We start from the raw sequence: 22,604 nt of genomic DNA on the forward strand, positions 1-22,604 counted from the left end.
CCAAGGGAAGGTCATGCCTGACTAATCTAATCGCCTTCTATGATGAGATTACTGGTTCTGTGGATGAAGGGAAAGCAGTGGATGTATTGTTTCTTGACTTTAGCAAAGCTTTTGACACGGTCTCCCACAGTATTCTTGTCAGCAAGTTAAAGAAGTATGGGCTGGATGAATGCACTATAAGGTGGGTAGAAAGTTGGCTAGATTGTCGGGCTCAACGGGTAGTGATCAATGGCTCCATGTCTAGTTGGCAGCCGGTATCAAGTGGAGTGCCCCAGGGGTCGGTCCTGGGGCCGGTTTTGTTCAATATCTTCATAAATGATCTGGAGGATGGTGTGGATTGCACTCTCAGCAAATTTGCGGATGATACTAAACTGGGAGGAGTGGTAGATACGCTGGAGGGCAGGGATAGGATACAGAGGGACCTAGACAAATTGGAGGATTGGGCCAAAAGAAACCTGATGAGGTTCAATAAGGATAAGGATAAGTGCAGGGTCCTGCACTTAGGACGGAAGAACCCAATGCACAGCTACAGACTAGGGACCGAATGGCTAGGCAGCAGTTCTGCGGAAAAGGACCTAGGGGTGACAGTGGACGAGAAGCTGGATATGAGTCAGCAGTGTGCCCTTGTTGCCAAGAAGGCCAATGGCATTTTGGGATGTATAAGTAGGGGCATTGCCAGCAGATCGAGGGACGTGATCGTTCCCCTCTATTCGACACTGGTGAGGCCTCATCTGGAGTACTGTGTCCAGTTTTGGGCCCCACACTACAAGAAGGATGTGGATAAATTGGAGAGAGTCCAGCGAAGGGCAACAAAAATGATTAGGGGTCTGGAACACATGACTTATGAGGAGAGGCTGAGGGAACTGGGATTGTTTAGTCTGCGGAAGAGAAGAATGAGGGGTGATTTGATAGCTGCTTTCAACTACCTGAGAGGTGGTTCCAGAGAGGATGGTTCTAGACTATTCTCAGTGGTAGAAGAGGACAGGACAAGGAGTAATGGTCTCAAGTTGCAGTGTGGGAGGTTTAGGTTGGATATTAGGAAAAACTTTTTCACTAGGAGGGTGGTGAAACACTGGAATGCGTTACCTAGGGAGGTGGTAGAATCTCCTTCCTTGGAAGTTTTAAGGTCAGGCTTGACAAAGCCTTGGCTGGGATGATTTGATTGGGGATTGGTCCTGCTTTGAGCAGGGGGTTGGACTAGATGACCTCCTGAGGTCCCTTCCAACCCTGATATTCTATGATTCTATGAAATAAATATAAATAAGAAATAATGAATATATGCAACTGAAGAACATTCTGTTACCTACAACTGGTAATGCAACAAGGTTTTACTAATTAAATATGTTAATCATCTGGGGTGATCCGTCCCATTAAGGGTAGTGGTGCCTAGGGGTCAGCCCACCATCACGTGACATGACCCTTAAAAATTTTGGCAGCCCTGATATACAAGGACCTAGGAAAAATTGGGAGAGCGGAAACAATCCTGGGAATAAAGAATGTTTGAGAGAGCTGGGGAGACTGCTGTCTGAAACAGCAAGTTATTAAATCACCTGAACCACAACCTCAGCTCCAGGAGGAAGGCTCGGGGGAAAGTTCCTGTCATACAGAAGTAGCTCAGAAGGCCGGTTCATAACAGAGTTGAGCAGTTACCACAAAGGCTGAGAAACCACCAGGAGTAGACATCTAAAGCAACAGACAGGTGAGAAGCAGCCTGGGAAATCAGATCTTCCGGAGAAGAAAACCCCAGGGTATGACTGAGGAATGGTCTGCAGGTGAGGCACAGCAGGAAAGCATGCCATAGAAACAGTAAGGGGTTGGGAGAGATTGCTGCTGACCACTTCATACAGGATCATTGGCCTGGAACCCAGAAGAGTGGGCGTAGGCCTCAGTTCCTCTACCTCTCCCTTACATCAAAGAGGGGAAGCACTGAAGAGGCTTCAGGATTAAAGATGTCAGGAATAACTAGTCTATTGGCCTCTATGCCAGGCCCTAGGACTGTTTATTGACAACTGAGAAAAAAACACAATCAATGCACTCTTGAAAAATAAAGCTGAAACAAGGTCTTCAAAAAACTTACTGCTGCGAAAAAAGTCAGTTTGTTCAATTAGATCCAGAGCAAGTGAATGTGGAGGCTAAGTACAAAGAGTAAGGAAATCTTTAACAGATATAGAAAAATTTTTAAAGGGGTTATTAGCTATCAACTTACATGGCTATGGACATCCTATCATCAGTCTGAATATTAGGCATTCCCTCTACCATAGAGGAAAAGGATCTAGTGGATTTATCAATATTTGTGTGAATTTGAATGAAAATGAAAATATCATCCATACATACGTGTTATCAGGTACCAGCCAAGCAGGCCCTTCTACTAATGCTAGAATGACTGTGACTCTACTAAAATTGCAGGATTAAGAGAAGGAGGATCAAAAAGATGAGATGTTGACTTTTGACTTAAATTTTTAAATTTGTGTTCTGTTGTGCTTTTTAAGTATTATGAAAGTGAGCACTTGCACAATGTTTTATGCAAAACGTAAAAACTGTATGGTAAATGTTTTGTAGAGAGAGAGAATGACTTCTAAAATCAGAAGTTGCTGGTGAAGTTATTAGGTATATACAGATTAAGAAAACAATGAGCTATCAGTCCCAGAGACTGAATTTTTATGTTCCCAGATCTGTTTTATTGCTGGTATTCTTGATGAATGCTCAGTGCAGCCATGCCATCCTGAGTCATCATGATTGTGTCTGACTGCTGTATTGATGTGTTCAGCTTTACTCTGTGTTAACACTCCGATGGCTTTCCTAATCTCTTATACAGTACTGCATACCACCACTATGATTAATCCTGATTGTTCCTAACTGCTACACTATGCTCAGTTATTACTTGGTTTTCAATGTCAGTTCTGTCCTCCTGGAACTCGTCCGGGCAGACTGCGCGGACCCCACCCGTTTACCTCTTAACGGTTTCATGCCCTCTTGAATTCTCTCTTCAAAAGTTCTTTTCAACTTTCCCTTACGGTACTTGTTGACTATCGGTCTCGTGCCAGTATTTAGCCTTAGATGGAGTTTACCAGCAGCTTTGGGCTGCATTCCCAAGCAACCTGACTCCAAGAAGACCCCGACCCGGCTCATACAAGCTGCTGGGTTATGGGTGGCCTAGCTAGTGGGTGGAGCCTGGTGGTTGTAGTGACAGTTCAGGTAATGGCAAGCAAAGATCCAGGAATCCACTAGTTCAAGGCTGAAGCTGGAGTCAGGATCAGGAGCTAAGCCAAAGGTCAGAACTGGAGTCAGAAGCCAAAACCTAAGCAGGAATCATAGTCAGATGTAGCCAGGGGGTCAGAACCAGGAATCAAAAGTCAAGTCTAAGCCAAAGGGTAAACTGGAGTCTTAGTCAGGGATTTAGCCAGAGTCAGAACCAGGAGTCAAACCAGAATGGAGCAGATACAGCCTGATGCTAGAGCTAGAGCAGGAGTAGGGCTTGGAGCAAGGACTGGAAGTGAGAGCAGGGAAAGCACAGCTACAGGCATGGTATGCACTGAGCAGCCACCATATGACTGCTGCAAGGCTCAAGTAGAAGACTGCTAGTTCCCGTGCCCAATCAACAAGTACAACCATTTGGAAGGAGCTCATTGAGAGCCAGCTGTGCCTGTGACCCTGATATCTTGATACTGAGTACCACCTTGTTGAAGGGAATGGATGTGCATGAATGAACATGAAACAGAATGAAGAGAAGGGTCTATATTTGCAATAACTAGACTCTCTGGAGCCACATGTTCATATTCTAGTAAGAGGAACTCACCCTTTCACAGGTAAGAAACTGAGCACCATGGAACATTAGGACCACAGTTTTCAAGGTGTCCTCCATTCTTTTCTGTATAGACATTGATGGTAGCATGGCACTTTAAGAATAGGGATTTTCCTACATGTCCTTGCCTAAAATTTCCTAACAGCATGACATGGCCCGTTGACTGCTATCTACCCCAAATATTTCAGTAGTCCTGTAGGTGTATAATTTCTTCAGGGTTCTGAGATGCCTCGGAATTAAGTGTGTTAGATAAATGTAAAATATGATCTTGCTAAACTCACATGTGTCTCCAGTTTCCAATATCTTGACTCTTGAGCAGATTTGTCAATATCTTGACTCAAGCAGATTTTAGCCACAAATATTAAACAAATATTAAGTAGCTTATCAGATCCTGTCCTTTTGACAGGCAGGTGAAGTGTTTAAAATTAAAAAGTTTGACAATAATTTAGAAAAATCTGATTTATGAAGATCTAAGATTAACTTTAATATATTGAGAGGTGACATTTTCTAAAACAGAGCTCTGTACTTCTTCGTAGTTAAGGAATAACCACTAGAAGGAAGGACAGAAAAGCTGGAAAAACTGAAGGCATATTTTATTACTCCTGCCAAGACTCCCACACTATTGGCTCTAAATACATGAATGTGCTCAGAGCTAAAACTTTGTTAAAAATTTGGCCCAAAATCTTTTTGAAGCAAGAAGGCCATTAAGCCACTACCACATAGAAGTGCAAACAAATTTATCGATAAACCTATCAAACATGATAGTGATAGAATTGACTATTTTATGCAAACAGTACACAGCTTCTATATCTAAAGGCAAAACCATAAAAATGGAGTAACCCTGACCAAAGCAAATAGAAGTATACAGTTTCATTTAACCCAGTTCAATTTAATTTTTACAGCATTTGCCAAAGCGGAAACCTCATTCTGTGTCCATTTGGCTTCACTGTTGCTGGAGCTTTACTTCCCTCCTCCACTTCATTATGTTTGCTCATGAACCTATGCTTTAAAACGTGTTTGAATATCTCAGATTCTGAATTTTATAAAAAGAATATCAATAACACTCCGAGTTTGAGACAATATAAAGGAAAATTTTATCTATTCTTCAGTATTTTTGAACTTCAAAATATAAAACTTTCTTTTAAAATTTAGAAATACCCCCTCCCAGGTATGAGATATTTCTAAATGGTAACAGAAGGGTCAGAGGAGTAGAAGGGAAGAAAATTAATTTCCCGAAAATGGGGGGAACAGCACTTAGCAGATTTGCTTTATACCACATTGTCATGCAAATCCCTCCTCCAGACAGTAGGGAGGAAATTGTTATTTCAAAGTGTGAAAATACAGAAAAAAACCTAACCCACAACCATATATAAAGTAGAATAACTGTAAAGAATATATTTATAACAGGGGTCATGCTAAACAGGTTTTAGCATAAATGTTACTGGTTTCGGGCCAAATTCTTCAGCCCCACCTGCAATCAGAAAAGACCTAAAATGGTGGAAATGCACGTGTGGGGCAACTGGGGGGTTAAAGGAAAAAAAAAGGGGCAGGACCGTTCAGGGAGATTCCAATGCTCTGTGCAATATGAAGCCAAAATGGTAAAACGGTGGATCAGTAGAATGGCAGTGTGTGTGGACTCCCTAATCACAACAGGGATCCACTCTCCCACAGCTTATATAGCGAGACTGCAGCAATCCATATCACCTTCTGCTCTCTATAGCCTGACTTAGTTGCGGCACAAGTGGCTCAGTGCAAGCTACTACATATGTGGCTGTTCCTCAACCCTGTACCTCTTTCCCTGAGCATACATCCTATTTACTCTAGCTGTGCACTCTGATCAAGGATATAGTTGTTACTCAGAGCAGAGGTTCCCAAACTGTTGGTCGCAGCCCAAAGATGGGTTGTGACACAATCCAGGATGGTCCGCCATCAGTGGAGTTGGGGGGCTGGTTCCCCCCCAAACTGTACACGTTGGCAGAGTGGTGGCTGGCAATGGACCCTGCTCAGGGCCGAAGGAGTCCAGCGTCCCTGGCAGGTGGTAAAGGCACCGGGCAGTGGGCCAGAAGAAAGGTACACCCCTGAGAGGCAACAGCTCCCAGGAAAGCTGGAGAGTTTGTGGCCATTCCCGTTGTGAGACGCTGCACCCCGCGATCCATGGCTGTTCAGCCCAGGGATTGGGGATTAGCAATGGGTGATCAGGACCATCAAGGCAAGGGCCGGGCCCAGCTAAGCACCTGCCTCTGCCCGGCACTGGTGGGCCCTCAGCCCTTCCCTCATTCCCCCGCAGGGGGTGCCTGTGAGGCATTCTAGGGTGCTGGGTAGGTGATCAGCTCAAGGCACTCAGCAGGCTGCTGAGGCAGAGGGTGTCGGCAGGGGCTGGCTGTGGCACCTGCCTGGCCCCTTTGCCCTCTCACAGGCCCTGCTTCCTACTGAGGCAAGGAGCTGCGCATGCCCCCTGCGACCCCTCTCCCTGATGGGCACATGTTAATAGTGGGCCACAGCACCTATTGCAGCTGTACAGGTGGTCCTCAGGGAAAACTGTTTGGGAACCTCTGTATTAGAGTACAGTTCAACTGCATACCATTTCATAGACAACTTCCTTACATTTTTATTATACAATGATATAAAAGGAACAAAAAAACCGAGGAGTACTTGTGACACCTTAGAGACTAACAAATTTATCTGAGCATAAGTTTTCGTGGGCTAAAACCCACTTCATCAGGTTTTAGCCCACGAAAGCCTATGCCCAAATAAATTTGTTAATCTCTAAGGTGTCACAATACTCCTTGGTTTTTTTGTGTGGATACAGACTAACATAGCTACCACTCTGAAACCTGCCACCATGAATAGAACAGTTACCTACCTTTCATAACTGTTGCTCATGTCCATTCTGTGTTAGGTATATGTGTGCCGTGTGCACTGCTGCCAGAGATTTTTCCCCTAGTGGGATCTATAGGGGCAGCTCCAGTGCACTCTGGAGTGCCATGCTCACCCATATATATGAGGCGCTGCCGACGCCGCACCCTCTCAGTTCCTTCTTGCCATCAACTCCAACGGCAGGGACGGAGGGTGGGTAACGGAATGGACATGAGCAACATATTTCAAAGAACAGTTATAAAAGGCATGTAACTGTGTTTTCTTCTTTGAGTGCTTGCTTATGTCGATTCCATGTTAGGTGACTCACAAGCAGCATCCCTGGAGGTGGGCTCAGAGTTCACGGACATGCGGCTTGCAACACAGCTCTGCCGAAGCTGTTGTCATCTCTGGCCTGTTGGGTGATGGTGTAGTTTGATGCAAACATATGCACCAATGACCAAGTCATGGCCCTGCAAATGTCCCGCATAGGACTATGAGCCAGGAAGGCTGCTGAGGATGCCTGCACTCTTGTGGAATGAGCCTTTACAATGGCCAGAGATGGGATCCCTGCTTGCTCGCAGCAGGCCCAGATACAGTCTGTGATCCAGAAGGAGATCCTCTGGGCCGACAGTGGAAGGCCCTTCATCCTATCCGCTATCACAACAAAAAACTGCATCAATTTGTGAAAGGGTCTTGTCCTGTCAATATAAAAGACTAAGACCCTTCTTACATCCAGAGAATGCGGACACTGCTCCTCTTCTGACTTGTGTGGTTTCGGGCAGAAGACTGGTAGAAAGATATCCTGTTTGATGTGAAATTGCGACACCATCTTGGGCAAAAAAGCTGGGTGGGGACACAGCCAGACCTTGTCTTTGAAAAAGGTGGTTTAAGGGGGTTCAGAGGTTAATGCAAGAAGATCACTTCAGCAAGAAGGGTTTCTGAGCGCCACCAGGAAAGCAGCCTTTCATGAGAGTACCAGAAGGGAGCATGATGCCAAAGGCTCGAAGGGTGGCCCAAATAGCCAAGACAGAACCAGGTTCAAGTCCCAAGTCAGGATGGGGGCACAAACGTGCAGTTAGAGACTTTCCAGCCATTTGATAACTCTGCCCATCATTTTCCGTGCAAAGATCAACCTGCCATGGATCCAGAGATGGAACGCTGAAATTGCCACCAAGTCAACTTTTACAGAAGAAACAACAGGAGAAGTGTTTCCATTTGGCCAGGTAGGTTGCCCTCATAGACGGTTTTCTAGCAAGACCTGCTGCACCTGCTCAGAACCCGCTCTTTCTTCCGGATTCAGCCACACAGCAGCCATGCTGTCAGGGATTGTCCTGCAAGGTTTGGATGGAGGAGCCTCCCTTGATCCTGCGAGATCAAGTCTGGTCTGAGGGAGAGAGTTCACTGGACTGCAACAGCTAGGTCTAGGACAGGAGTGGGCAAACTTTTTGGGCCGAGGGCCACATCTGGGTAGGGAAATTGTATGCAGGGCCAGGGTAGGGGGTTGGGATGCGGGAGCGGGTGCGGTGTGCAGGAACAGGCTCAGGACAAGGAATTGGGGCAGAAGAGGGGTGCACGGTGTATGAGGGGACTCAGGGAAGGGGGTTGGTGCAGAAGGGGTGCGGAGTGCAGGAGGGGGCTCAGGCCAGGGGTGCAGGAGGGGTGGAGACTGCGGGAGGGAGCTCAGGACAGGGGGTTTGGGTATAGGAGTGGTGCGGGGTGCAGCGGGGGCTGAGGGAAGGGGTGCAGGAGGGGGCTCAGGGCAGGGGTTCAGACTGCGGGAGGGAGCTCGGGCAGGAGGTTGGGGTGCAGGAGAGGTGCGGGGTGCAGGCAAGGGGCTTAGGCCAGGAGGTTGGGATGTAGGAGGGGTTCAGATTCCGGCCCGGCGCCGCTTACCTAAAGCGGTTCCAGGGTGGCAGCGACACACACGACGCTGTGCCGCTCCGGGAAGCGGCCGGAACCACGGCCCCGGGGGGTGGGGACGGTGCCTGGAGGCAAGGGCAAAGCACAGAGCCCTCTGTGCCCCTGCCCCCCCAGGAATGTGGTGCCAGCCATTTCTGAGAGCGGCACAGGGCCTGCAGCGCCACAGGGGGCAATCCCATGGGCCGGATCCAAAGCCCTGACAGGCCAGATCCGGCCGGCGGGCAGTAGTTTACCCACCCCTGGTCTAGGAGCATGCCAAACCCATGTTGGTGAGGCCATGCCAGGGCTATCAGAATGACCTTTGCCTTGTCCACTTGTATTTTCAGAACCACCTTGTGAATCAGAAGAATTTGTGGAAAAGCATACAGCAGAATGTCCGACCATGGATGAAGCAGGGGTTCTCAAACTGGGGGTCAGGACCCCCCAGGGGGTCGCGAGGTTATTACATGGGGGGTCGCGAGCTGTCAGCCTCCACCCCAAACCCCGCTTTGCCTCCAGCATTTATAATGGTGGTAAATATATAAAAAAGTGTTTTAAATTTATAAGGGGGGGTCTCACTCCGAGGCTGTGTGAAAACGGTCATCAGTACAAAAGTTTGAGAACCACTGAGACAGAGCACCCCTGCCCTGGCAGAGTCTTGAGCAAAAGAGGGAACACTTCTTGTTCTCTGAAGTGGTGAACAGATCCAGATGTGGGGGACTCCTCAGGTGGAAGATTGCACTGATTACCTCCGGGTGTACAGACCACTCACGGTGAGAGGAAAGGGCCTGATGAGGCGATCTGCTAGTACGTTCCATTCCCCTTGCAGGTGCATGGCCTCTATGTGGACAGAATGCTTCATGCAAAGGTTCCATAGCCCGAGGTCTTCCTGACAAAGGACCTTTGAGCGGGCACCTCCCTGCTTGTTGACATAGAACATCACTGCTGTATTGTCCCTCAACACTTGTACCATTGTGCCCATGAGCTGGGGGAGGAACACCTCGCATGCCAAGCGGATTGCCTTAAGTTCCTTCCCATTTATGTGGAGGGACATTTTGTTTGTCACCCAGAGACTGAGTCCTGAGGTTGCCTTGGTGAGCTCCCCACCGTAGATCCGACGTGTCAGATACCACGGTCATCACAGGCTGCGGGGTCTTGAAGGGCACTCCCAAGAGAACAGTGCACATCTGGAGCTGTTGGAGGTGCAGCCATGTGTGTCAAACTATGTAAGTGCACGCCGCCATGTGGCCCAGAAACTGCAGACATACCCGGGCAGTTGTCAGCAGACGAGCTAACAGCTGAGAGACCAAGACCATGATGGCTTTGAATCTGGCCTCTGGGAGGAATGCCTGGGCTTGGAGGCGTCAAGCACTGCTCCTATAAATTCTATTATCTGTACTGGGATCGCCGTCGACTCTCTCATTTATGAGAAGGCCCAGAGATCTGCAGGTGGCCGTTACCACTGAACAGCTTTTATCAGCCAGTCGTCGAGGTACAGATAAATTTATACTCTTCTGGGCCTGAGGAAGATGCTACCACTGCCATACACATCATGAAGACTCTTGGGGCCACCAAGAGTCCGAAGGGAAGCAATGTAAACTGGCAGTGTTCGTGACCCACCATGAACTTGAGGAACTTCCTGTGTCCCCAAAAAATGGACATGGAAATACACATCCTTCAAGTTGAAGGAAGTGTACCAGTCTTCTGGATCTAGCGACGAGACAATGGAGGCCAAAGAGACCATGCAGAACCTCAGCTTCTTGATATCCCTGTTGAGGTGATGTAGGTCTACGATAGGCCATAGGCCCCCATTTTGCCTTTCGGATCAAGAAGTATCAGGAGCAAAATCCTTTCCCTCTCAGTTCTGAAGGAACTGCCTCCACTGCTCCTACCCCCAGGAGGGCCTGAACCTCCTGGACAAGAAGTTGCTCATGAGAAGGGTCCCTGAAGAGGAATGGGGGGGGCGGTCTGGGAGAGGGATAGAAACAAATTGGAGGTGGTACCCCACTGCAATAGTACTCAGTACCCAGCGGTCCAATGTAATAGCCGCCCAAGCAGGTAGGTATGGCAAAAGGTGGTCCAGAAACACAAGAGGAAGTTGCTGATCCAGGATGGAGACTGGTAATCTGTCTCTGAGCGTGCCTCCAGAAGACCTGCTTCTTCCCGCGGGTGCGGGTCACGACTCACTTCCTAAATCTTTTGTATTCCCTGCAAGCACTGGGAGTGCCCTCTCTCGGTGCGCTTCTTTTGTCTCTTCCTCAGCACTGGGGATGTTGAACAGTGCAGAGGACGACACGGTGCCAGAGGAGCACTGCGCACAGAGGCAGACATGCTCGGTGAAGAGTCTGATCAACTTGACTCGGAAGCCAGTCTCAGCACAGATTTCATCAGGAGGGCTTTGAGTCCAATCTCTGTCCTTTTGGATTCACAAGCGGAAGCCCTTGCAAATCCTGCACTTATCACAAATGCGGGCTTGCCCCAGACACTTCAGGCAGCTAGAGTGAGGGTTGCTGACCGGCATGGGTTTAGCACACACTGAACATGGTTTGAAGCCCAGAGACCAGGGCATGCCCCGTCCTAGGAACAACATCCCGTAAGGGAACTAACTAAACAGTGAAAAACTATACTACTATTTACAATGGAAATCAGGAGAAACCACTAGAGGCTTGCCGAAGCAAGAGCACTGTTCCTGCAGGTAAGAAGGAACTGAGAAGGCGCAGAGCCGGCGGCACCTCATATACCAGCGCGTGAGTGCATCACTCCAAAGGGTGCCAGAGCCAGCCCCACAGATACCACTCAGGGAAAAGTCTCCAGCAGCGGTGCATGCGGCATACGCACACCTAACATTGACATGCGCAAGCACTAGAAGAACACAAATTTATTGCCATTGGGATAACCACTTAACTTTAACAAAGGGTCAGTTGCAATTTCCATCGTGTAAACCCCTATGTTTGGTGTTTATGCAATAAGGAAGTATAGATTCTGAACCATGAGTTCTAATTGTTCATTTCTTTTGGACTTTGCCACTACTTAATTTGAGTAAAATTTGTTCTTGTGCTCCTATAACCTGAAATTTTCCTGTTACAAAACAGGGCCTTCAGGCTTTGGTTCCTCCTGCCAGCCAAATGAGTTGGCAAATTGACAAGAGAGCACCTGTAACAAGATAATAGTAAATTTCTTACACAGCTACTGTTTCAGACCCTGAGAAGTTAGAGTTTGGCAAAATGATTTTCTCAGTCACTCCTATTGGTGGATGACTATGTTACCACTCTATTAACCTTTGTTTTTCTTCTCCTAAATAGCATTAGCCATCATAGTGAAAAAACTGACACCAAGAAAATGCTTTTATATAGTCTTAGCAAACTAGGGTCAAGTAAATTTGTTTTTATAAATTACAGTTCATATTCAATTTTATCTACCTTTTGAGAAAATTGTGCATGCACATTATTAAATCTTCCTGCATGTAGCGGGAGTGGGAAACACTATATCCATCACAATGCTATAAAATAGGATAATCTAATTCATCATTAAAAAGAAAACCGTTGAGTTTAACCAGGTTATTGGGGGAGCTTAAACCTGATTAAACTAACCAAAAGGGCATTTCCATATTATCTTCCTTTAATCATAAACATACAAATATATACTATTTATAGAATACTGAGTCACCCAGTGTTTGGAGAGTGGAACTGAATGTCAGGAGACCTAGATTCCAATCCCATGGCTGAGATTAACATGCTCTCTTTACTTGGACAAATCATTTAGTCCACATTTTATTTATTTTTTCCCCCTTAAGAGTGCCCACTTATTTTTGTTGTCCCAATTTCTGGGTGCCTAATTCTAAATACACAGATTCTGATTGTCAGAGGTGGTAGTACACTTGCAGCTTATGTGAAGCTTGACTAGATCTCTAGATGCTAAGCACCTCTGAAAAATTACTCTTGGTGTTTCAAGAGCAGCATCCAAAATTAGCGAACACCTGAAAATTTGACCAAACCTCATTTGTAATTGTGCTTCTTTGAAATCATCATCTGAGAGCACACTCTGTATCTCACGTTCCCAGCACAACACAGGGGAAAAAATTCTCATCTCACAATACTTTGACTATCTGAGGTAGCATTATGTCAATATGACAAACACACAGATAACAGATCATTAACTGGCACTACTGTCAACTACTAGGTCCTCTAGTCACTTCCTGAATTACATAGGAAGCAAGAGTTCCTCATATTATTCAGTTTTACATCTAACATCCAAAATATTTTAAAACATAAAAAACTACATAATCCTAAGGAATGTATAATTTTTTAAACCTTTGTTACACCAAATCGTTGATCTGGTTATGAAACACTCATACAGTCTAATCTATGGAATCTACTAGAATCCTGTTTATAAGCAGGTTTGGGGACAAATGAGCATTTCCTGTGTTACAGCTGAATTTGCCAGGTGAACAAGAACTGAACAAGCAAAGGAACCTGAACATGGAGATCTCCAAATGTTGAGAGGTTTCTCCAGGGGCTTCAACATGGAGCAGCTCAAACTCAAAGGTTTTGGCAGCGGCGCACACACAGCTATTGGCTCTGACCTGTGCTTCATGCTTTCAGCAATTCTGCAGAAGCAATGCCTCATAAAGAGGAGGAGTTAGAGGCAGACTTCAATGCCACTTACTTAACATATCAGGGGCACAGAAGCTTCAGTGCAGTCCACAGACCGATGAAGTGAGCTGTAGCTCACGAAAGCTTATACTCAAATAAATTTGTTAGTCTCTAAGGTGCCACAAGTACTCCTGTTCTTTTGATTAATATTCATTTTAATGGGAGTACTTGTGGCACCTTAGAGACTGGTGCCACAAGTACTCCTTTTCTTTTTATTAATATTCATTTTAATGGGAGTACTTGTGGCACCTTAGAGACTGGTGCCACAAGTAGTCCTTTTCTTTTTGCGAATACAGACTAACACGGCTGCTACTCTGAAACCTGTCATTTTAATGGTGTTATTGTAATAGCCATGCAAACATTTATCTTTGGTGCTTGTAAATGCATGTCCTTACCACTAGAGTGCCCCCTTCCTCCCTGGATGCACTGTTGCAGGAGACTTTGCCTCTTGCACTTCCAGGGCTGTGATTAGGGTTGCCAACTTTCTAATTGCACAAAACCCTTCCCCGAGGCCCCCCTCTCTGCCCTGCCCCTTATCTGAGGCCCCACCCCTGCTCGCTCCATCCCGGTCCCCCCCACACACACACTGCCGCTTGCTCTCCCCCACGCTCGCTCACTTTCACTGGGCTGGGGCAGAGGGTTGGGGGCTCTGGATGGGGGTGCAGGCTCTGGGGTGGGGATGAGGGGTTCAGGGTGCGGGAGAGGGCTCCGGGAGGGAGTTTGGGTGCAGGCTCCAGGAGGAGACTCTGGGCTGGAGCAGGGGGGTTGGGGTGCGGGGTCCCAGCGGCACTTACCCAGGAAGCGGCTGCCAGGTCTTGCAGCCCCTAGACCCATGAGCAGCCAGGGAGGCTCTGCACACTACCCTTGCGCCCGCAGGCACCGCCCCCACAGCTCCCATTGGTCGTGGTTCCTGACCAATGGGAGCTGTGGAACCAGCCCTCAGGTATGGGGCAGTGCACGGAGCCTTCCTGACCGCCCATGCATCTAGGGGCTGCAGGGACCTGGCGGCTGCTTCCAGGAGTCACATGGAGCCAGGACAGGCAGGGAGCCTGCCTTAGCCCCAGGCCCCCACTGCACTGCTAACCAGACTTTTAACAGCCCGATCGGCAGTGCCGACCGGGGCTGCCAGGGTCCCTTTTCGACCTAGCATTCCAGTTGAAAACTAGACACCTGGCAACCCTACCTGTGAGGGTCAGTTTCAGATGGTCCCTTTTCCAGATTGCCCAATTGAGTCCCTATCGCTCAGCCCTCCAGCCAAGTCACACAATAATTTGATACCTTCTGGGTTCAGCTCTAAACAAAAAAGGTCCTTCACCAATCATGGGCTTGACAGACAAAAGGTTCTCTTCCCCTCCTGGGCTCAACTTTGGCTCCTCCCCTCCATCCCATTACTGACCCCAGGGCTTTTCTCTGCTAGGACGCCAAGTATCACTCAACTTCTACCCCTCATGTTCTTATAGATCATTCCCTCGTCCTTAGAGACCCTAGCTTGAGAAGCTAACATTTACTAGAAATCAAAGCTATAGGAGCAGCCAATCACAACAACTAGCCTTTCTTCCAAGCCTCTACCCTGGAGGGGAACTCTTCCACCTATCTTCTCTTTCCTGGGTCTTCCATTTCCAAGGGAGCTCTCTCTGCTCCTTATACCATCTAGCTCCTCCTTCTCTGGCCAGGAGACAATCAGTTAATCATTCCTAGGTGCAGAGCTCATCTCCCTTCCCTTACAGGTGATGGGAATTAAGCACCAATCACAGTGCTATTCTTCAATCAAGCCAGGGATAGTGTTTTCTTGATTCAAGAAAACTTTAGAACTCCCTTCCTAAGCATAACCACAGGCAATGTTGCCAGCTCTCACAAATATTTGATGTATTTCTTAAAGCCCCAAGTCCTGGAGTCATGTGATATGTGAGAATCTCAGCCTTCATTTAAAAAAATTCTAGCCCTCATGGCTGTGAAGAAAAGCTTAAAGACTTGAACAGATTGTATCTTGAAGGTTTTTAAAAAAAAGTAAAAGTAAAATAAAAAAAACCCATGAGATTATTTTTAAGTCTCATTATCTTTAAACTAATTTAAAGATTTCTGGGGCCTGACTCAGGATTTTTGAACACTTGGGGTTGGCAATACTGGATCAATGTCCCTCTCTAGCGGTCTTCAAAGTTAGGTGCAAGACCTTTACATTCAAGCTGGTATTACAATGACCATTTTTGCATCCTGTTTTCACTAGCTTTTCCTCTTTGGACCTTTTAGGTTTTGCGTTGAGGAAATGCATTGTGCATAGCTGTTTAAAGAATTGCTCCTCCAAAAGAGATGAGCATTTTGGCCCCAAACCAGCAAATCATGTAAGTCCATGCTTAACTTGAAAGTCAATTGGAGTACTTGTGCACTTAAAAATTAGGTAAGTGCTGTATGTCCTTTGCTGCCTTGGGGCTAGGATGCTAAGCATCTTGTTGGCTCAAGCATCACAGAAAACGTGTGTGGGAAGAGCACTATTTTACAAAATTCATTGACCATATTTTACCATCCAAAAGTTATGAAATGTGTTGTCTAGAACAGTGGTTTTTAAACTTTTTTTTCTGGCAACCCAGTTGAAGAAAACTGTTGATGCGCATGACCCAACAGAGCTGGGGATGAGGGGTTTGGGAGGGACTCATGGCTGGGGCAGAGGGTTGGGGTGCAGGGGTGAGGGCTGCAGGGTGGGGCAAGGAATGAGGGGTTCAGGGTGTGGGAGGGGACTCTTGGCTGGGGCAGGGGGTTGGGATGCGGGAGGGGGTCAGGGCTCTGGGCTGGGGGTTCAGCCTCAGGACTGGGGCCAGGGATTGGAGCATGGGTTTACCTCGGGCAGCTCTCAGTCAGCGGTGCAGTGGGGGTGCTAAGGCAGGCTTCCTGTCTGTCCTGGCACCGCAGACTGTGCTGCACCCCGGAAGCGGCCAGCAGCAGGTCTGGCTCCTAGGCGGAGGTGTGCAAGCGGCTCTGTGCAGCTCTTGCCTGGAGGCACAGACCCCGCCGGCTCCCACTGGGTGGGAGCCGTGGCCCTTATGCCTAGGAGCCAGACCCGCTGCTGGCCACTTCCAAGGCTCAGTGTGGGGTCAGAACAGGTAGGAACTAGCCTGCCTTGGCCAGGCAGCACCGACAGGACTTTTAATGGCCCGTCGGCGGTGCTGACCCAGTGCCTTACATTCCGCGACCCAGTACTGAGTTGTGACCCACAGTCTGAAAACCAATGGTCTAGAACAACAGGACTTCATATTTCATATTCAAGATGTTGTGATAAATAGACTAGGACTGAATGGAGCCTCTTTTCATTTTACTGATCACTACAGAGATCATACACTAAATAAAAAGGAAGAACTAAATGTAAGTAGTGACTGAACTTTGATATCCCCTATTTATATGAAGGTATTTATATGGACAAGGAGACCTGTATATGAAATATATACAAAGAGCAGCCATACACTATACAAGGACGCTAATAATTTCTGTATTATCTATACATCTGAAGCCTCAACTCCACCTTCTTACATCCCTTAACAACACTTCAGTAGTCCAAGCAAACAGGAAATTTTTTAGCAAGACAACAATACAGTGCCTTTTCCAAACCAACAGTGAAACAATCATGCAAAGAGATACTTATCAACAATACCCACATGTTCTACTTAGACCACGGACAGCACTATGCTGAATGGTAAAGCTATTCTATTGTGACAAGGCAATCCTCTCTGGTGTGGATAAGTGCTCTGATTTTCTTACTCAAAAGACTGTACTAACGTTCACTCAGTTGTTCCAACAAAACACGCATAAGAGTGAACCAAGGAGAAAAAAGTATGAAAAAAAGTCACATTCATTTGCTGGCTACCATTTCTCTCTAAGTTGATTTTTTTTTTAAAAAACTCAGTAAATGTATTAATACTTGGCTATTACACAATTCATTCACAGGTATATGAAAACGTTATTAAGACACTATAATCAAAAAACTAACAGGAGTAATATTATAGAACAACTTTTCACTACATTTTTATTAAAAAGATACTAGGAATTCTTGATGAATACTATGCGCAATAGGTCAATTACAGAATAGGATAGTAAAGGAAATACAGAAACCATCATGTGGAAGGTGACAGGTTGGGAAACAGTGAAATTTGCAGATTTAGGTCACTGTTTTGTCTGGTCTTCCGTCCTATGGCGAACAAGCTACTCACTTTGCAATAATTATTCTGGCAATTTTACTGAACGTTTTATTTTTTCTTATTTTGTCTGTATTTAAACTACTTTTGTATGACAATTTTATGTACTGCTGATACTTTTCTTGAATTTGTAGATATGGGACCATAAATTAAAATTAAATCTGCACAACCAAAATCTTCAACATCTTGCACAACATGCACTGATTGTGGCGGTGGTGGAAAGGTCAGGGAAAGCAGCGTGCATGTAAAAGCAGATAGACTCTAATAATTGAAGGTAGAACTGCTTACAAGAAACGTAAAATACATCCATTCCTAAATTGAGCAAGTGACAATCTGATCTGATCTCAGCTAATGTTTGTTAAGTGAAAAGAGACACAAATCTAGTGAGTGGATGTCAAGTTATGTAAATATGTGGTTCAGACTCATTCCTTCATTGGAATGTGGCCCATCTACCAAGTCCTACACAAGTATAGACATCTACACACTTTCACTATTTATGACTGGGGACATCACGTTAGTGAACCTTACCACAGAGCAACACTGTATGGTACAGTGAGATAATTTTACATATTTTTAAATGGAAAAGTAAAGTAAAGCAGGTGAGCAGTTTTAGTAGAGAAGACTGATCTCTGATTTCTAAAATTGGTAAAAATCACTCTATCCTTAACTACAAGGAATTCTCAGATATTTTTATGAAGTCAGATGGATAGAATCTTCAGAACAAAAAGAAATTAAGTTATTTCTCTTCTAAGGAATATATTGGTTTGTGAAATAAATTACTGTTTTAAGGTGTGGGGAAAGTGAGACTTCTCAGAGTTATAGCTCTTTTTAAAATCTCTTCACAATAAAATACCAAATTTGGGGCCCAATTGTACCCTCCTATAAAAAGACACCTGCAGTAGAGGTAGAGAAACTCCATGAGATCATTGCTGTGGAGTTTTTCTTCAATATTCCCCTCAAGAGAGGGGCTTTGGGTACCAACCAGAGGCAGGAATTCTGCTGCCAGTAGCAAAGTCCTTCCATAGCTGCACAGTATGAAGTTTCCAGGTAATGTTAAATGCTGCTTAAAGCAAAACTCCCGGTACAATTACCAAAGCCACATGGGTTGAAGGGTAGAAGCCAGACTAAAGGCAGTCCACCAGTCTTTCTGGTAGGGGGTTGAGAGTCAGGCTAACAACCTGACCATGCAAAAATGTTTTCTGTTATTATGGAATCAACCCAGAGACAAGATGAGTGTCAAACTTGCTAATACAAATCAACTGTGGGGACCACAATCTGCTGGACATAAGACAGTACTGGCCAAGCAGCCAACACTATGATGATGAAGAATCAAAGCTGCAAGGAATTTCCGAAAGTGAAACAAGGCATCTTCACAGCTAAGGTTAACACAAGAATTGGATATTGGAATATTAGATCACTTTGGAGCACAGGTAAGACTCAAGTTATCAGAGAAATGAAAATATTTGCCCAAGTATACTTAGACTAAATGAGATGAGGTGGACTAGACAAGGCAAATCATCATCAAAGGCATGAATGTTTTATATTCTGGAAGACAGGATGATAAAAAACACTGGGAAGCCTTAGATATATTATTCAGCAAGGAAGCTAAAACACTGAAGGAATGGGAACCTGTAAACTCAAGAATATTGACTGTTTGCTTTGTGATGAACCATGCAAAACAGTCACAGCTGTTCAGTGTTATATGCCAATAAGTGATAGTGATGAACAGGTCAAAAACTGCTTCCATGAAAAACTGCAGCATGTCCTTAGTTAGACCAATAAAGATGACATTGCTTTTAAATATCCCGATGAGGATAACACAGGCTGGTGATGATAATACTGAATATGAACACATTATGGGCAGACATGGCATGCCAGGGCAGATTGACAATGGAGAACATTTAGTTAAATTCTGTGGTCCATGCAATCTTTGCATTGTGGGTACATTATTTCCAAGCAAGGAAAGGTAAATTAATACGGAGATCTAATGATGGCTTCACCCAGAAACAGCTTGAGTGTGTTACCATTAGTAGAAACTGGAGAAGAACACTGTTGAACACTAAAGCATATATGAGTGCTGATGTTAGAAGTAACCATCATCTTGTCATTAGGATAATAAAACTAAAACTAAAAAAGGTAAGGCCATGAAAGGCAAAGGGCATCTATGATATTAGAAAGTTAGTATATCCAGAAGTGAAGGCACATTTAAAACTGCAACTTAGATATTGATTTGAAAAGTTAAAGACAGTGATGGATGACGTAACCAAACAATGGTAGTTTCTCAAAGAAGCAAGTGTGGATGCGAAGATCTAAGAAAAAAAAATGGCTCCAACCAAATGTACGGAGGCTTGTTGAAGACCAGTATTAAAGGAAACTGCAGTAAAAGAGGTATTCCGCAACAAAAATATGTGGACAAAACACAAGAAAGTTAAAAAGATCAGCCAGACGAGATGAGAGAATGTATGGAAAATAAAGCAAGAGAAGCTGAGGTGGCATACAAAAGCGGAGATTCTAAAAAGGTTTTAGTAGTATCTGTAAAACTGACATAATTCTCAAACCGTTGTGGCCCTGTGAAGACTTGAGATGGTATAATTTTAACCACAGAGGAAAGGTAGAGAGCCCATTAGATGGAACATTTCCAGCTGCCCTTAATCAGCCAGAACACTAACACACACAGATATGTGAAGAAATAGCAGACAACTTATATCACTAAAAGTAATTGCCTTTGAGGAAGTAACTAAAGTCATAAACCAACTGAAGAGAAAGGGAAAACACCAGACTATTATAACATTAAAAGATGGAGAGGAAGTGATGATTAACTGCACCTGCAGGTTGTATAGAATAGTTTAGGAACCCTAGACTGTCCTAAAGATCAGACAAGAGGTGTTATCTGCAAAATTCCCAAGGGGGGGGCAGCTTATTTGTGATAACTGGAGAGAGAACACTATCTGTACCTGGTGAAGCGTTTTGCACTATCATTTTAAATATGGTGAAAACTGCTGTTGATTAAATACTCAGGGAAGATCAGACTGGATGTCAATCCAGTAGGTCGTGTTCAGACCAGATTTTCACCTTGACATGACTTGAGAAAGGCCTAGAATACCAGCAGAAGATGGTTTTTAACTTCCTTGATTTTCATAGAAGTGTTGAATATAGTGTCTACAAAAGCCTGCTGGAAGATCCTGAGGCACTCTGGAATTCCAGCAAAGATGTGAGTTCGATAAAAGCCTTGTATGACTAGTCTGCAGGTTGCATCTGGACAGAAAGCGTAGACATGGAGTGCTTTCAAATTGCTATTGCATAATTATCCCCACTTCTCTTCTGCACTGTCACAGACTGATGACTAGAGCAAGAGCGGCTGCCAACGACGATGGTATTGTTTGGGCAAGCAATAAGCTGTGAGACTTAGATTTTGCAGATGATATTGTCATACTGGATACCAACTTGGACAAAATTAAAAAATAAAAGACTCTTTATGAGCATAAAAGCAGAAGTAACTAAAGTGGGATTGTGTGTCAGTACACAGAAGACCAAGACTATGGAGGCAGGAGAGAATGCTGTCAATACAGGCACATATGTGATTGATGAAGAAGAGTACAGAGGAGTTCAGAACTTCCTCTACCTTGGATGTACATTTAGGGATTAGCAACAAGAATTTCTGTTATAAACTGGGGACGCATTACTTGGAAGTAACAGAGGAGGAGAAGGACCTTGGAGTATTGGTTGATCACAGGATGACTGAGCCACCAATGTGATATGGCCGTGAAAAAAGCTAATGTGGTCTTGGGGTGCATCAGGCGAGGTATTTCCAGTAGAGATAAGGACGTGTTAGTACCATTATACAAGGCACTGGTGAGACCTCATCTGGAATACTGTGTGCAGTTCTGGTCTCCCACATTTAAGAAGGATTAATTCAAACTGGAACAGGTACAGAGAAGGGCTACTAAGACGATCCAAGGAATGGGAAACCTGTCTTATGAAAGGAGACTCAATGAGCTTGGCTTGTTTAGCCTAACTAAAAGAAGGCTGAGAGGAGATATGATTGCTATCATATATCAGAGGGATAAATACCATGGAGGGAGAAGAATTATTTAAGCTCAGTACCAACGTGGACACAAGAACAAATGGATATAAACTGGCCACCAGGAAGTTTAGACTTGAAAATAGACAAAGGTTTCTAACCATCAGAGGAGTGAAGTTCTGGAACAGCCTTCCAAAGGGAGCAGTGGGGGCAAAAGACATATCTGGCTTCAAGACTAAGCTTGATAAGTTAATGGAGGAGACAGTATGATGGGATAGCCTAATTTTGGCAATTAATTGGTCTTTGACTATTCATGGTAAATAGGCCCAATGGCCTGTGATGGGATGTTAGATGGGGTGGGATCTGAATTACTATAGAGAATTCTTTCCTGGGTGTCTGGCTGGTGAGTCTTGCCCAAATGCTCAGGGTTTAGCTGATCATCATATTTGGGGTCAGGAGGGAATTTTCCTCCAGGGCAGATCGGCAGAGGCCCTGGGGGTTTTTCACCTTCCTCTGCAGCATGGGGGATGGGTCACTTGCTGGAGGATTCTCTGCACCTTGAAGTCTTTAAGCCACGATTTGAGGACTTCGATAGCTCAGACATAAGTTAGGGGTTTGTTACAGGAGTTGGTGGGTGAGATTCCATGGCCTGTGTTGTGCAAGAGGTCAGACTAGATGATCATAATGGTCCCTTCTGACCTTAAGGTCTATGATTCTATGATCTGCTCATGGCCAACTCACTAAAGAAGCAATCAGTGAAGCCATAGGATCATTTTCTCATTTTCAAACATCTGGAAGAAGATACATATATACAGTAATATGAGATTGTTCTCCCAGCACTGCTGTATGCCTCAGAAACATGGCAAATAATGGACGTACACAACAGAAAGCTCAATGCATTCCACCAGCATTACGAAGAATCTTGGGAATCTACCAGGGAGATTATGTAACCAATGTGGAAGTATTGTGCCGCATGGGTCAGCAGACTGTGGACTCAAATTATACAGACACAGTTATGGCGGTCTCGTCAGGTACTTAGGCTACCCTGTGACAGAAGCACAAGGTATGTTTTAGATTGGATTCCATCTGGAGGGAAAAGGCAGCGTGGAAGACAAAGAATGATCTATTATGATGATGACTGAAAAGGATTCTACCATCATGAATCCAACTTAAGATGGAGTCAAACATCTTGA

General features: G+C 45.2%; 1 protein-coding gene and 1 long non-coding RNA gene across 3 annotated transcripts in view; both read right to left on the reverse strand.

The window, feature by feature from the left end:
- Nucleotides 1-22,604, reverse strand: part of PLCE1 (phospholipase C epsilon 1) — a 329,298-nt gene that overhangs the window by 271,191 nt on the left and 35,503 nt on the right. The window lies entirely within an intron of this gene.
- LOC122466516 lies at nt 2,990-20,968 on the reverse strand. Its single transcript, XR_006292111.1, has 4 exons — nt 20,958-20,968; nt 15,014-15,024; nt 9,191-9,199; nt 2,990-3,102 (listed from the first exon to the last, which is right to left on the reverse strand). It is a non-coding gene; the product is annotated as an uncharacterized LOC122466516 (long non-coding RNA).

Source organism: Chelonia mydas, chromosome 7 (assembly GCF_015237465.2).
Source record: "Chelonia mydas isolate rCheMyd1 chromosome 7, rCheMyd1.pri.v2, whole genome shotgun sequence".
Taxonomy (NCBI): Eukaryota; Metazoa; Chordata; order Testudines; family Cheloniidae; genus Chelonia; species Chelonia mydas.